The sequence below is a fragment of the Lygodium microphyllum genome, chromosome 13 (assembly GCF_053477565.2).
Source record: "Lygodium microphyllum isolate KBCC chromosome 13, Lygodium_microphyllum_v1.1.10, whole genome shotgun sequence".
Taxonomy (NCBI): Eukaryota; Viridiplantae; Streptophyta; class Polypodiopsida; order Schizaeales; family Lygodiaceae; genus Lygodium; species Lygodium microphyllum.
Genome location: NC_141147.1, coordinates 98,462,739 through 98,475,159, shown reverse-complemented (window position 1 = coordinate 98,475,159; position 12,421 = coordinate 98,462,739). Strand labels below are relative to the sequence as shown.

Genomic DNA, 12,421 nt, shown 5'->3' with positions numbered 1-12,421 from the left:
CGCATAGTATTGCTCTTAGATCCCAAGGGGAAGAGCAAATATACGATGGAAATGTTATATCATCTATTCTTGCATTGTTTTGGAAAGAATGCAATTGGTTTTGTTGATTGATCAAACAATATCCTAAATGCTTTTACATTCAACTGGTTGTTAGTTGTTGTTTGGATGATTATTCCAAGTGCTTGTGATTTATGGTAAATACATGGCAAGGGTCTGTGATGACAAGTCGCCATGGGATTAAAGGAATGTTTTCTTGGAAAATGATATTAGGCTGAATGCCTTGTTTGTGCTTGATTCTTAAAGGATTTAATTAAGGAAGGATATATTGTACGGGTGGATCACCTCCATGGTCGCACCGCGTATTAACCCGAAAGGGCACTGTTCAATTCACGGGCCGAAGGTCGAGTGGTGAAAAGGCCAACCACGGGTATGATGTTTCGCTCCTAGACAGCTTGTGGGTCAGTTGGAGCTCTGGACACCCCTTGCTAGGTCAAGAATGGAGTTGAAGACCTCCGTGGCCCCCAACATCTGGGCATGTTGGGAGATCCTATTCTAGATAAAGGATTGAGTTTTGGTGCCATGTGAATTGGACCAGTTACTTCTGCAGGGCAGAAGGGATACTTCTGTTGGACAGAAGCGAAATATAATTTCTCCTGTATGGGCGGGAGACAAAGATTAACTTGAAGATAAGTTAAGGAACTTGTTTGATCTTGTTTGTCAATAGATTGCTTTGCTCTGTTTTCGTGTCTGTGCGCGAACGAACCTTGTTCCCTAAAAGGCTTAATTAATGAAGCTGATTTTAAGTGTCACACATAAATGTGGTAGGACCTAATTAGAAAACTAAAGCTATTAAGGGAAGCGGGTGGGCGAAACCCCCGACGGGTCCGTCCTATGGCAGGGTGGTCCCAGAAAACTGGGAGGCTTCTCACAAGTTTTTATCGTCATTCGACCTTTAGGTATCGATAGGTTAGAACCCGATTCATGCCGTTTTAGGGGACCGGAATGAGACTATGCCCTATGGGCAGAGAGGTTGAGCAACGCATCCCTCTCGTTTCCCATTCTCTTTGAACCAAGTGCAGCATAGATCTGCTTCGAGTTGGGTATCTCTGCATAAAGTAGGATGTCCAATACCCGACGCTAGAATGCTAACAGGAGACCTTGACAACTAGGAACCCAAATTTCAGGTCGATCCTAGTGGGTTCGGTCGTGAACGTTCCGTTGCGAGGCGGATTCGGGAAACCCTAGGCGACAAAACTCGGAACATTCCTTGGGAGTGCCGGGCAGCGATGCTTAGATTCGTTTCTCGATAGACCGCTAAAAGAGTGCCTGGAAAGCCGATGGGCGGGCACCTCACATCGAGGGCCTCATCTTGGAGGGCCTTGAGGGCTAAGCTTAGACATGGCCAATTAGCCACTCTCAAAGGCCTATAGCCTTAAGGACAAAGACAAACAAAGGCCAAATTTGGTTTTTCTTATATTTTGATTATTTCCTTCTTGTGGGGTCCACATTGTGGCTAATGGAGGATAGGACGCCGGAGAGACATTAAGATTTAGGCCACATGCCAAGACATCAAAGTTAGCCTATCCCTTAGGCCAACTAGGCTAATTGTCTCCACTAATAACACTAAATAGACCGTCGATCGTCTCCACACAAGACAAATCATATGAGCTAATTTGGTCAATGTGAGCAGAGACTAACTGAATGTCAAAGTAGACCTTTGATAAGGTCTTTTAGTCCTATTTGTTATTTACCCATAGAGAGGTTTTTAACACCAAGAAGGAAACAAAATGTGTCTTGGCAAATCATCCAGTGATTAGGACCTCTTCTAAGTACAAGATTAGTCCCGAGGTGACTAACCCTACCTAATGCTGACCAAGGACCCTCAATAGAGGCACTCTGATCATAGTAACATCTCACGTAGCAACTTACCAAAGTACAAAACCTACGAGCCATTATGATCCCACCTAAAAGAATTAAGAACTTACTAGAAAGGTCAAGACCACTAAGCTCCTCACTAGAACTTTTGGTCAAGGCTTACTAGGGAAACCTCCCTAGTCTCAAGGTTCACCTTGTGATTAAATCTAGTGCATAGGGAGGTTAGCCATAGGAATAGTGGAAGAACCACACTTAAAATGGGAAATGTCAAGACAACTCTCTTAGGAACCTTGCACAACCACAAATGACCCAAGATGCCTAAACCACTCTCACATATGTGGCCTAGCACTTAGCCACATTATAAGGGCCCAAGTTATTAGAGTCAACATGGCTTGGAGTCACTCTCACATAGGTGGAAAATGGCAATAGGAGTTATGCCAAGTAGACTCATAATGCTTATAAGAAGTGTAGCTCTACACACATGGGTGAGCCTCTAGCTCTTGTCCATATTCGGATGTATATAGTCCCATGCCCTCTGAATCATTGAGTGATGTGAAGTACTTTGTGAAATTTATTGATGATTATTTACGTAAGGTCTGAGCTTATCCTATTACATAGAAATTGGATGTTTTGACTACATTTCAACACTTTGTTGCTCTTGTTGTTGAGAGCTAGTCTAAGTATAGGTTTAAATACCTAAGATTTGACAATGGGGGTGAATATGTCTCTAAGGCATTTAAGGAGTTTTGCAATGAACAGAATATTAAGCATTAGTCGATTGTCCCATACACCCCACCTCAAAATGGTACTAAAGAGTGTATAAACAAGACTATTTAAAAAAGAGTCATTAGCATGCTTAGTTTGGTAGGCTTACCACATTACTTTTAGGCTAAGGCAGTTAATACTACTATGCATCTCATTTAATAGATCTCCATGCACTACTCTTGGTTATTAGGTCGCAAAGGAGATATGGTTTGGAAAATCTTTGTCATATGGTCATTTGAGGGTCTTTAGATGTAAGACTTTCTACCATGTTTCCAAGCATGATAAGTGCAAAAAGATGGATCCAAAATCTATCAAATGCAACTTTCTTGTATATGATATATAGGTGAGATGGCCTACCATCTTTGGGGGGATACACAAGATCGAAAGGTTCCCCACAACTATAATGTTGTGCTTCATAAAGAGAATATGTATAAGTAGCTTAAGTAGATAGTTGAGGTATACATGGTGGTCTTTCAAGAGGAGCCCCCTATTATAGTACACCCAGCTAGACAACATGCAGTTCATGATATAGTGTCCAAGATCTACCCACTATTCAAAATGATGGTATAAGATAGAGAGCACATATTGTACAAGCCCCACAACTAGCTTTGAGATGTGTTGCTAGAGTTTCACATTCTCGCGATCATTATGATCCCTCTATGAATTATATCATTGTGAAAAACTTTGCTAAGCCACTTACTTATGAGGAGGCTATGCTCAAAGATTATTCTCATTCTTGGGAGAGGGATATGTAATATAAGTTTGATTTGCTTACAAAAGAACCTACATGGAACCTAGTTTCCTTGTTTGATCAAAAACATCCATTACCATGCAAAAGTGGGTATACAAGTTGAAGAGTATTCCTAGTCACCCAAAGCCAACATATAAGACTAGATTAGTTGCAAATGGTTTTAAGCCAAAACATGGTGTTGAATTTGATGAAGTCTTTTCTCCTATAGTCAAGATTAATATAGGAGCTTGGTCTTAGCTTTGGTTTCTCAATGGGATTTAGATCTTTATCATATAGATGTTAAGATAGCTTTCTTACATGGAAAGTTACATGATGATAATTGTATATAATAGTATAAGGGATTTGTAGAGAAAGGTAGAGAATGAATAGTGTACAAATTAAAGAAGAGTCTTTATGGGCTTAAGCAGGCACCTAGGCACCTAGGAAGTGGTACCATAAGTTTGATACTTCTATGCATTTGTAGGGGCATTCTTGTGGCTATATCGATCTGTATTTATATACAAAGAAAGCATATGATAGTAGCCTTATTCTCTTGGTTCTTTATGTTGATGATATGATTATGGTCAAAAGTACTCATACTAAGCTAGATAATTTAAAGGCTGGACTCAAGAAAATCTTTGAGATGAAGGATGTGGGGCATGTCTTACACATACTTGGTATGTGCATTATGCAAAATTACTCTAAGAGACTTCTCTACTTATCTTAGAAGGAGTAGAATTATAGAGTACTTGAGTACTTCCATATGCAGGATGATAAGCCTATTGACTATCCTTTACCTTTTCATATGAAGGTTAGTCAAGCCAATTATCCGTAATCAAATGATAATAGAGCAAAGATGGCCAAGATTCCATATGCATCCACAATGAGAAGTTTGATGTATGTCATGATAGCCACTTGTCCTAACATAGCATTTGTAGTGAAAGTTGTGGCATATTATGGATGCCATAAAGGGTATTATGAGATACCTGAAAGGCTCAATAAATATGTATATTTGCTATAGTAGCCAGGATACAAGAGTCTTAGGTTATACTGACTATGATTATGTGGGGCTTGCAAACAATAGGAAGTCCGCCTCTTAGTATTTATTTACCTATTTTACTATCTCTTAGATGTCTAGGGTGGAGAAATGTATGGCCTTGTCTACTACCAAGAAGGAGTACATTGCAGCCATTGAGACTTGTAAAGAGGCCCTATGGTTAGGCTGTCTCATTGTTGTAGAACTCGTTATGATTATGACTCCTACACTACATTCAAATTTGATGAATGTTATTTAATTGGCTTGTAATCCAATCTTCCATGGTGCGAAGATGAAGCACATTGAGGTGCGTTATCATGTCATCAAGGAGGTGGTAGAGGACAAGTCCAATGAGTTTGTCAAGATACCTATAGACATGAATCCTATAGATCTACGTACTAAAAGTCTTCCAATGGAATATATCTTTCTTAGAAGAGGTTGATGGGCATAGGATGAGATGGCGTATTTTCTCATCGTGTTATACTTTATATACATGTTGTATTGTTCTCTTTTTCTTTTTGCTCCTCACTAAGGCACGTTTGCATTTAAGTGGGAGATGATTGGGGGTTAAAATCCGCTTATGTCTAGCCATCTACATTATGACAAAGAGAATAAGGAAAAGAAAGTCGCACATTGTGACTATTGGAGTTTCCACATACAATCTCTCTCTCTCTCTCTCTCTCTCTCTCTCTCTCTCTCTCTCTCTCTCTCTCTCTCTCTCTCTCTCTCTCTCTCTCTCTCTCTCTCTCTCTCTCTCCATCAACTATAGCTATTGCTTCACTCTTGCCTACACTTATACGCTTTGAGCTCTAGCTTTCACATTATATCAGATTTGTAAAGCATATCAATTTGGGAAATAGAAAAGACAATCTTTTTCCCATGACAAAGATGTAAGTAAAGATATACTTGATATTGTGCATATAGGTATTTGGGATCCTACACAGAATATAGAGTCTTGATGGTAGCAAGTATTTTATTACATTTATTAATACTTACTCTAGAAAGCTATGGATATATTTCATGAAGAAAAAGAGTGAAGCATTTGATCACTTGAAAACTTTCAAGGCTGTTGAGCTACTTGAAAATTAAGTTCTTGAGTTTAGTTGAAGAAGGAGGGCACTGCTCTAATGACTTTGATAGCTTTTTGAGATCCCGTAGTATAAATCAACAATTAATATACATTTATATCCCATAGTAAAATGAAGTTGTAGAAAGGAAAACCATGCATATTACAAAAGTTGTATGGGTATTAATATTGATTGAAAAGAATATGTCAAAGTATTTTTGTTCATTTGTTATTTATATTATTATATATATTACAAACAAAACACTCAATGCTATAGTTCTTGGTATGAAACTTAAAGAATACTTTAGAGGAATGAAGCTTGATGTATCTCACTTAAAAGTGTTTGATTGTATTACGTATATTTATGTACCAAATAAGGAAGAAAATGAATTAAAATGCTAAAAAATGTATCTTTGTTGAATACTCTACTAAGCAAAAAGGATATGGCTAGTATAACCCTATCATTAATAAGTTTAGAGTGAGCAGGAGTATTATTTTTTATCAAATAAGTAGTTGGTTATATATCTAAGGGAGATGCATTGGATAATGATGATGTAGTCATGTGCAAATAGATTAGCATGAATCACAGATCCTAAGTGAACAAGATATATAATTAAGTAGTGGATCTATAATCAGTACTTGGTCTAAAAGACCAAGTAGCCCTTCATTCGTAGATACATTTCTAGTATTGTTATAGGTGATCACAAAGAAAAGAAGAATGTCTCGCATGATAATAATGCATCTATACTAGTCATTCGATCCTTGATGGAGAAGCTAGAAGGTCAAAGAGTTTGGATGATAAGCTTAGTATTCCTTCAGTCATGACATAAGATATAGCGCGAGCATATAGTAATGTAAGAGATTCATTTAGTAATCAAGTGATACACAAGTTTAGTAGGGTAGGCTATCTTATTAGAAGATTTAGTTTTGAGTTCATGCAACTCACCATTATGCTTACATAGTGAAGGTAGTTGAGGATATTAAGCCCACTTGTTTTGAGAAGATAGTTGGTTATGCTCACTGGGATATAGCAATGAATGAGAATATGACTATATTAGAGACCAATAAGACTTAAGATCTAGTACCATTTTCTAAGGACAATAAAGTAATTGGTTGTAAGTTGATCTATAAAATTAAGCATAATACAAATGGTTTTATTAGCAGATATAATACTAGGCTAGTTGCAAAAGCATATACTCATACATATATGATAGACTATGAAGAGATATTCAATCTAATTGTTGCTAGAATGCCAAGTGTCAGATGTATGATTGCTTTGGCAACAATCAAAGGTTAGAGTTCCTAGCAAATGAATGTAAAGAATGCATTCTTGCATAATGATTTACAAATATATATAAAACAATCAATTTGTTATAAAAATTTTGAGTATCGCATATATAAGTATAGGTTAAAGAAGGTACTCTATGAGTTAAAGCAAATACTTAAAGCATGGTTTAACAAGATCAAAGAGTATCTTATCAATCTTTTATGTTTCTAATGACAAGTACTCACTTTATGTGAGAAAGAAATATGTAGGTTGAGTTATTATAATCTATGTAGATGACTTGATTATTAAAGGTAATAGTGATAGTGGGAGTACTAATGTCAAGGGATTTTTGAAGCAGAAGTTTAACATGGAAAATCTAGATGAGCTAATGTATTATCTTAGTATTAAGGTGAGATGTTATATGGCTATCCTAAAGACAGTATAGCTTGGATATGTCATCCAAGTATAGTATGACTACATATAAACCTCTTTCAATACCATTGGACCAAAATATAAAATTGAGTGTTGATATTGAAATGAGATAGAAAATCCTAAAATATTTATGAGAATAGCCATACAATTGATTTATATAACTATTTGCATGCAAGTACATATGAAGCCTCGTTTGGATGCAATCAAATGTTTATTGAGATATATAACATCAATCTTGTATTGTGAACTTTTCTATATAGAAAAGGTAAGTAAAGATGTACAAGTATTTAGATATACAAATGTAAATTGAGTTGGTAGTATGTTTGATACTGATTCAGGATAATATGGATTGGGCCCCATTCATAGCTAACACCATGTAGAGTAGACAATCTCAAATCCCTTTAAATGCACTTTCTAGACAGCTGAGAAGAGTCTTGTACTTCCTTCAGTTGGTGGGTCAGGGGTTTCTAGCAGTAGGCAGTGGGTTAGTTCAGATGCAGCACAATGGGATTTACCAATATTGCCTGCGATAATGCTTGGAGATCCAAAGCATTGATTCAGGCCATTTGGAACAACACAGTTGGTGTGGAGAGGAGCCTGCAGGATCCTCCATCAAATAGAGCCCAACCTCAGGTGTATTATGGAGGGAGCTTTCTGTTGGCAATGAGCCAGTCCAAGATGCCGGTTACTCTATGAGGCAGAGATGCATGACATAATCTTCATCATCAAGGCTGGTTCACATGCAATGGTACAGGTGACAGAAACTAGAGTCTTCAGAGGTGTGGCAGCTTATTGGGAGCCTCACAAGGTGCATCCGCTTCCATCTGACATTCAGCAGAGAGAACCTGTCTGTATATGCCACTCTGGCAGATTATCCACTCTCACCAAAGCCACTAGGAGCAGCTCCAAGGGGACTCTCAAAATTGATAAGTGCTTTGGCAGCTGCTCCTTCATAGCTAGGGTTACCATAGCCTGTTTTTCACACTAAGGATGATAACCCCTAATGGTGTTATACCCTCCTCCATGGCTTCTTTCCCCTATTCACCAAGACTGCCCTAAGAGGCTTGTATTCATTTTAGTTGGTTTGCATTCTAGACTGTTCACCACTTGTACTTCATTGTATTTGCTTTTTTGAGTAACATGATTAGCTGCCCTTTAGTTTGCAAGTAAGATATCCATAACATGGCATCTTATTGATCACCCCGTCGTATTGCCAAGGTGTTCTGTACAGTGGTATAATTATCTAAAGTTGAGTTGATACTAAAGCTTGTTTATACTTGTAATGTGCATTTGACCCTGATCAACTGGTCCCATATGACTAAATGCATTAAATAATAAATGTCACTGGATCTTGCTGCCTATTTACAGTCTCCCAACAGCTGCTGAGAAAGTTGGAGAAGACTTTACCCTTCCCCACCTGAGCTCCTTGTCCATCAAGGATAGATCTGTTCCTGCCATTGACCCAGAACATTGGGTTTCCTATGAGACAACATAATGCCAATCAGCTCAAATGCTTATGTACACCATGCTCACCTTGCTGTTTCTAAAACCTCTCCATTGTGAGGGATCCCTAAAGATTAAAATGGCCAAATTCTGAGTTTGGCATCTTTCTTTGCATTATCTGAGATATCTTGGGACACCCACAGTAAAATTGGGAATATCATTCTTGTTAACCAAGACTTCAAAGCAAAGAGACTACTGCCTTGGGTTGTAGCCGGTGCATGATAAACCATTCCATCATTCCACCAAAATTAATCTGGCATCTTTCCATGCTTTGTTTTTAACTCGCATAGCTTCAACTTTGTCTGCTTCTTTCTTCATGCCAGCAGCGGCATAAATATTACTCATCAGAATATATGCTGCAGCATCCTTTTCATCTACTTGTACTACACCTTCAAAAGCCAAGCTTCCAAGTTTCACATTTCCCCATTTTCCACAAGCACCCAGAAGAACAGACCACAGTGGAACATAATCAGAAGAATCAGAGGGTGGCATTTTCTCAATCACTCTGATAGCATTGTCCAGGCATCCTGCACGTCCAAGAAGATCAACCATGCAAGTGTAGTGGTCTAAATCTGGGATGATACCGTAGTGCGTGCTCATAGTCACAAAGTACATTTGACCCTGATCAAGGAGACCTGCGTGACTGCATGCATTGAGCAAAACAATGAATGTCACGGGATCTGGGTCTGTACCTTCTGTTATCATTCTATCAAATAAAGTGAAAACAGTTCTGACTTCTCCAAGCTGGGCATACCCTGCAATTAAAGCATTCCAAGAGCTCACACACTGGACTGAAAGCTTGTCAAACACTTCTTGTGCTTTGCCAAGTGCACCACATTTGGCATACATATCCACCAAAGCTGTGCTAAGAAGAGTATCTTTTTCTAGCAACCCCTGTCTAAGAACCTCAGCATGCACTTCCTCACCCTTCACAGCTGCTCCTATGTTACCACAGGCTTGCAAGATGCTGATAAAGGTCACAGCATCTGGAGAGAACCCCTGCTGCTGCATCTGTTCAAAACAGTTGAGTGCTTCATGAGTATGTTCGTGCTGGGCATACCCTGCAATAAGCACATTCCAGGAGACTACATCTCGAAGTGGAAGTTCCTCAAATACTTCTTGTGCTTTTGTAAGTGCGCCACATTTGGCATACATATCCATCAATGTTGTGCCAAGAGTAGCCTTTTTAACTAGCAAGCCTTGTCTCACAACCTCAGCATGTATTTCTTCGCCCTTTTCAACTGCTCCTATGCTGCCACAGGCTTTCAAGGCACAGGTAAACGTGACATCATTTGGAGAAACACATTGCTGTTGCATTTGATCAAAACAGTCCAGTGCTTCATGACTGTACCCATGTTGTGCATAGCCTGAGATTAGCGCATTCCAAGAGACCAAATCTTGAACAGGAAGTTCCTCAAACACTTCTTGTGCTTTTGCAAGTATGCCACACTTGGCATACATATCCACCAATGCAGTGCCAAGAATAGTATCTTTTTCCAGCAACCCCTGCCTGACAACCTCAGCATGTATTTCTTCACCCTTCTCAGCAGCTCCAATGCTGCCACAGGCTTTTATAATGCAGATAAAGGTGACAACATTTGGAGAAAGGTCCTGCTGCTGCATCTGTTCAAAACAGTTGAGGGCTTCATGACCATGCCCATGTTGCGCATACCCTGCAATTAGGACATTCCACAAAACTACATTTTGAACTGGCAGCTCATCAAATACTTCTTGGGCCTTTGCAAGTGCACCACATTTAGCATACATATTCAGTAGACTGGAGGCAACATAAACGTCTGATGCAAGCAGCCCCGATTTGCAAAGATCCTCATGTATCCTGATGCCTTGGCAGAGGTCTTTTTGCTCAGCACATGCTTTCAACGATTTACGAATATCGTTATGGATTCTGCTGCCTCTGTACAGGTTATTTTGCTCCTGCAACATCCGATCAGAACCGGACTGATGGATTTGCAGTCCCCGTCTTACAAACTCCTCCTGAACCCAGGATGGATTGTTGCGGCCATTGATCCACAATGGCTCCTTGGTCCGTTTGTGCTTAAAGTCAGGGAATCGAGGGTTGGTCTGTGAAACAAAACAAATATCGTCAACAGAGCAAATTGTGCATAGACACATCGCTATTCCGTCCGTTTGTGCATAGGCACATGGTTACCTTGCCATTTCTATAATCGCTCCATTGCGAGGGATCCCTGAAGTACTCCCTCCACAGGGATTCTACGTCTCTGTACTGTGCAGTCATTGACCGATTGATCCAGGGCGTTTAGATAGACAGCTCAGAAGGGAATGACGAGGCCAAAATCATAAATGTTCCTGCAGGTTTGTGACAGAATGCCGGAACGAGAGGGCCGCGGTGAGACGTACAAGCATAGCAACAGTTCATGTGAATCTTTGTGTGATGTATGATGTATGTCTCAAATTTCAAAGGTTGCCCAACTCTTCAACTAGAAGGGCTCTCAGCAACTCATCCTTTGCCTTTTACAAAGATTGAAAAGGGTATATAAGCATTTTCTTAAATTTATTGCTATACATTTTGAAAGTAATTGAAAGTATTTTGTATGACTATAATCAAAGAGATCTCACAGGGTTTTACTTTTTAAAAAAGGGCTAATATAATTTTGGGTTGTTTTATGCAAATCTGTCGTCATGACACAGCATGTTTATTCAATAAAACTTACAGATTATATAGATAAACTATGACTTTTTCTGTGTGTCATGACCAGTGTTTGGCAAGGAGAATGAAAGTTGATTATCTCGTAAAGTCTATATGGGACTTTGTCACAAGTGTAAGATGCAATTTACATATAATATACCTATCAAGTTTATGACCATGTACTTTGCAAAGGTTGTAAATGGTTAGGACCAAAAGTGCCAAGAATAAGCGAGTGCCCAAGATAATATCCATTGCTCATGGGACAAGGGCAAAATATCCAAATATAGTAAACATGCAAAGGGTGAGGAGGAAAGTGGGACTTTTGTGTGAAGCCAATAGTGGACAACTAGAAAGGAATTAAACTGGTACAATTTTTTTAGTATGCTTGTGAAAAAACATTGAGAGGTTAGGAAGGAGAGATTTATGCTTCTTATGGTCAACAAGACGCTCCCAAGACAAGGTAAAAGGAAAGTCATCAAATCTTATGACAAAATGACTTGAAAGAGGGTTTTAGGAGTGATTTCTAAAGTATATTTGCTATCCAAAATAGGGCAAAATAGGGTAGCATGCTATCCATGAAGTTTATGAGCTTCAAACAAACTTTTGAATGCATCTATTGATGGAATTGGACTCTCTAACACTAGAGAAGGTTTGAGTATCATCAATACTCAAGTTTAGAGTGGATCTATGGGTAGCAAGAAGTGTTTTCTTCTTGTTGTAATAAAATAGTCATACAATGCTAAAGTGATTTTTTAAGCCCTATAATGGATAAATAGTGATTTTGATGGATTTTGATGCTTGGTACTACTTCCTGGCACTAATATACATCATCTCCAATAGAGATTTGGATATATGTATGGAGTTATGAGGTGTACATCTTTGATTTTGGTCTACATACAATAGAGATCTTGTTGCATATCAAAGGATTTCTGAGCTATAGTCTCAAATTGTGTGTTGGGTCCCAAAGTGTTTGCATACCTAGGATCTAGACATCTTACATAGTTGTAATGAGATGTACTAGTGGACCATATATGGAATAAAGTCATTGATTTGCACCTCTATCATTGTCTTTTACTTCA

General features: G+C 38.8%; 1 pseudogene across 1 annotated transcript; it reads right to left on the bottom strand.

Moving 5' to 3' along the window:
• Positions 1–7,379: 7,379 nt before the first annotated feature.
• Positions 7,380–11,147, bottom strand: LOC148026949 (pentatricopeptide repeat-containing protein At1g11290, chloroplastic-like; annotated as a pseudogene). Its single transcript, XR_015692920.1, has 2 exons — positions 10,845–11,147; positions 7,380–10,756 (listed from the first exon to the last, which is right to left on the bottom strand). The product of XR_015692920.1 is annotated as a pentatricopeptide repeat-containing protein At1g11290, chloroplastic-like (transcript).
• Positions 11,148–12,421: the final 1,274 nt, after the last annotated feature.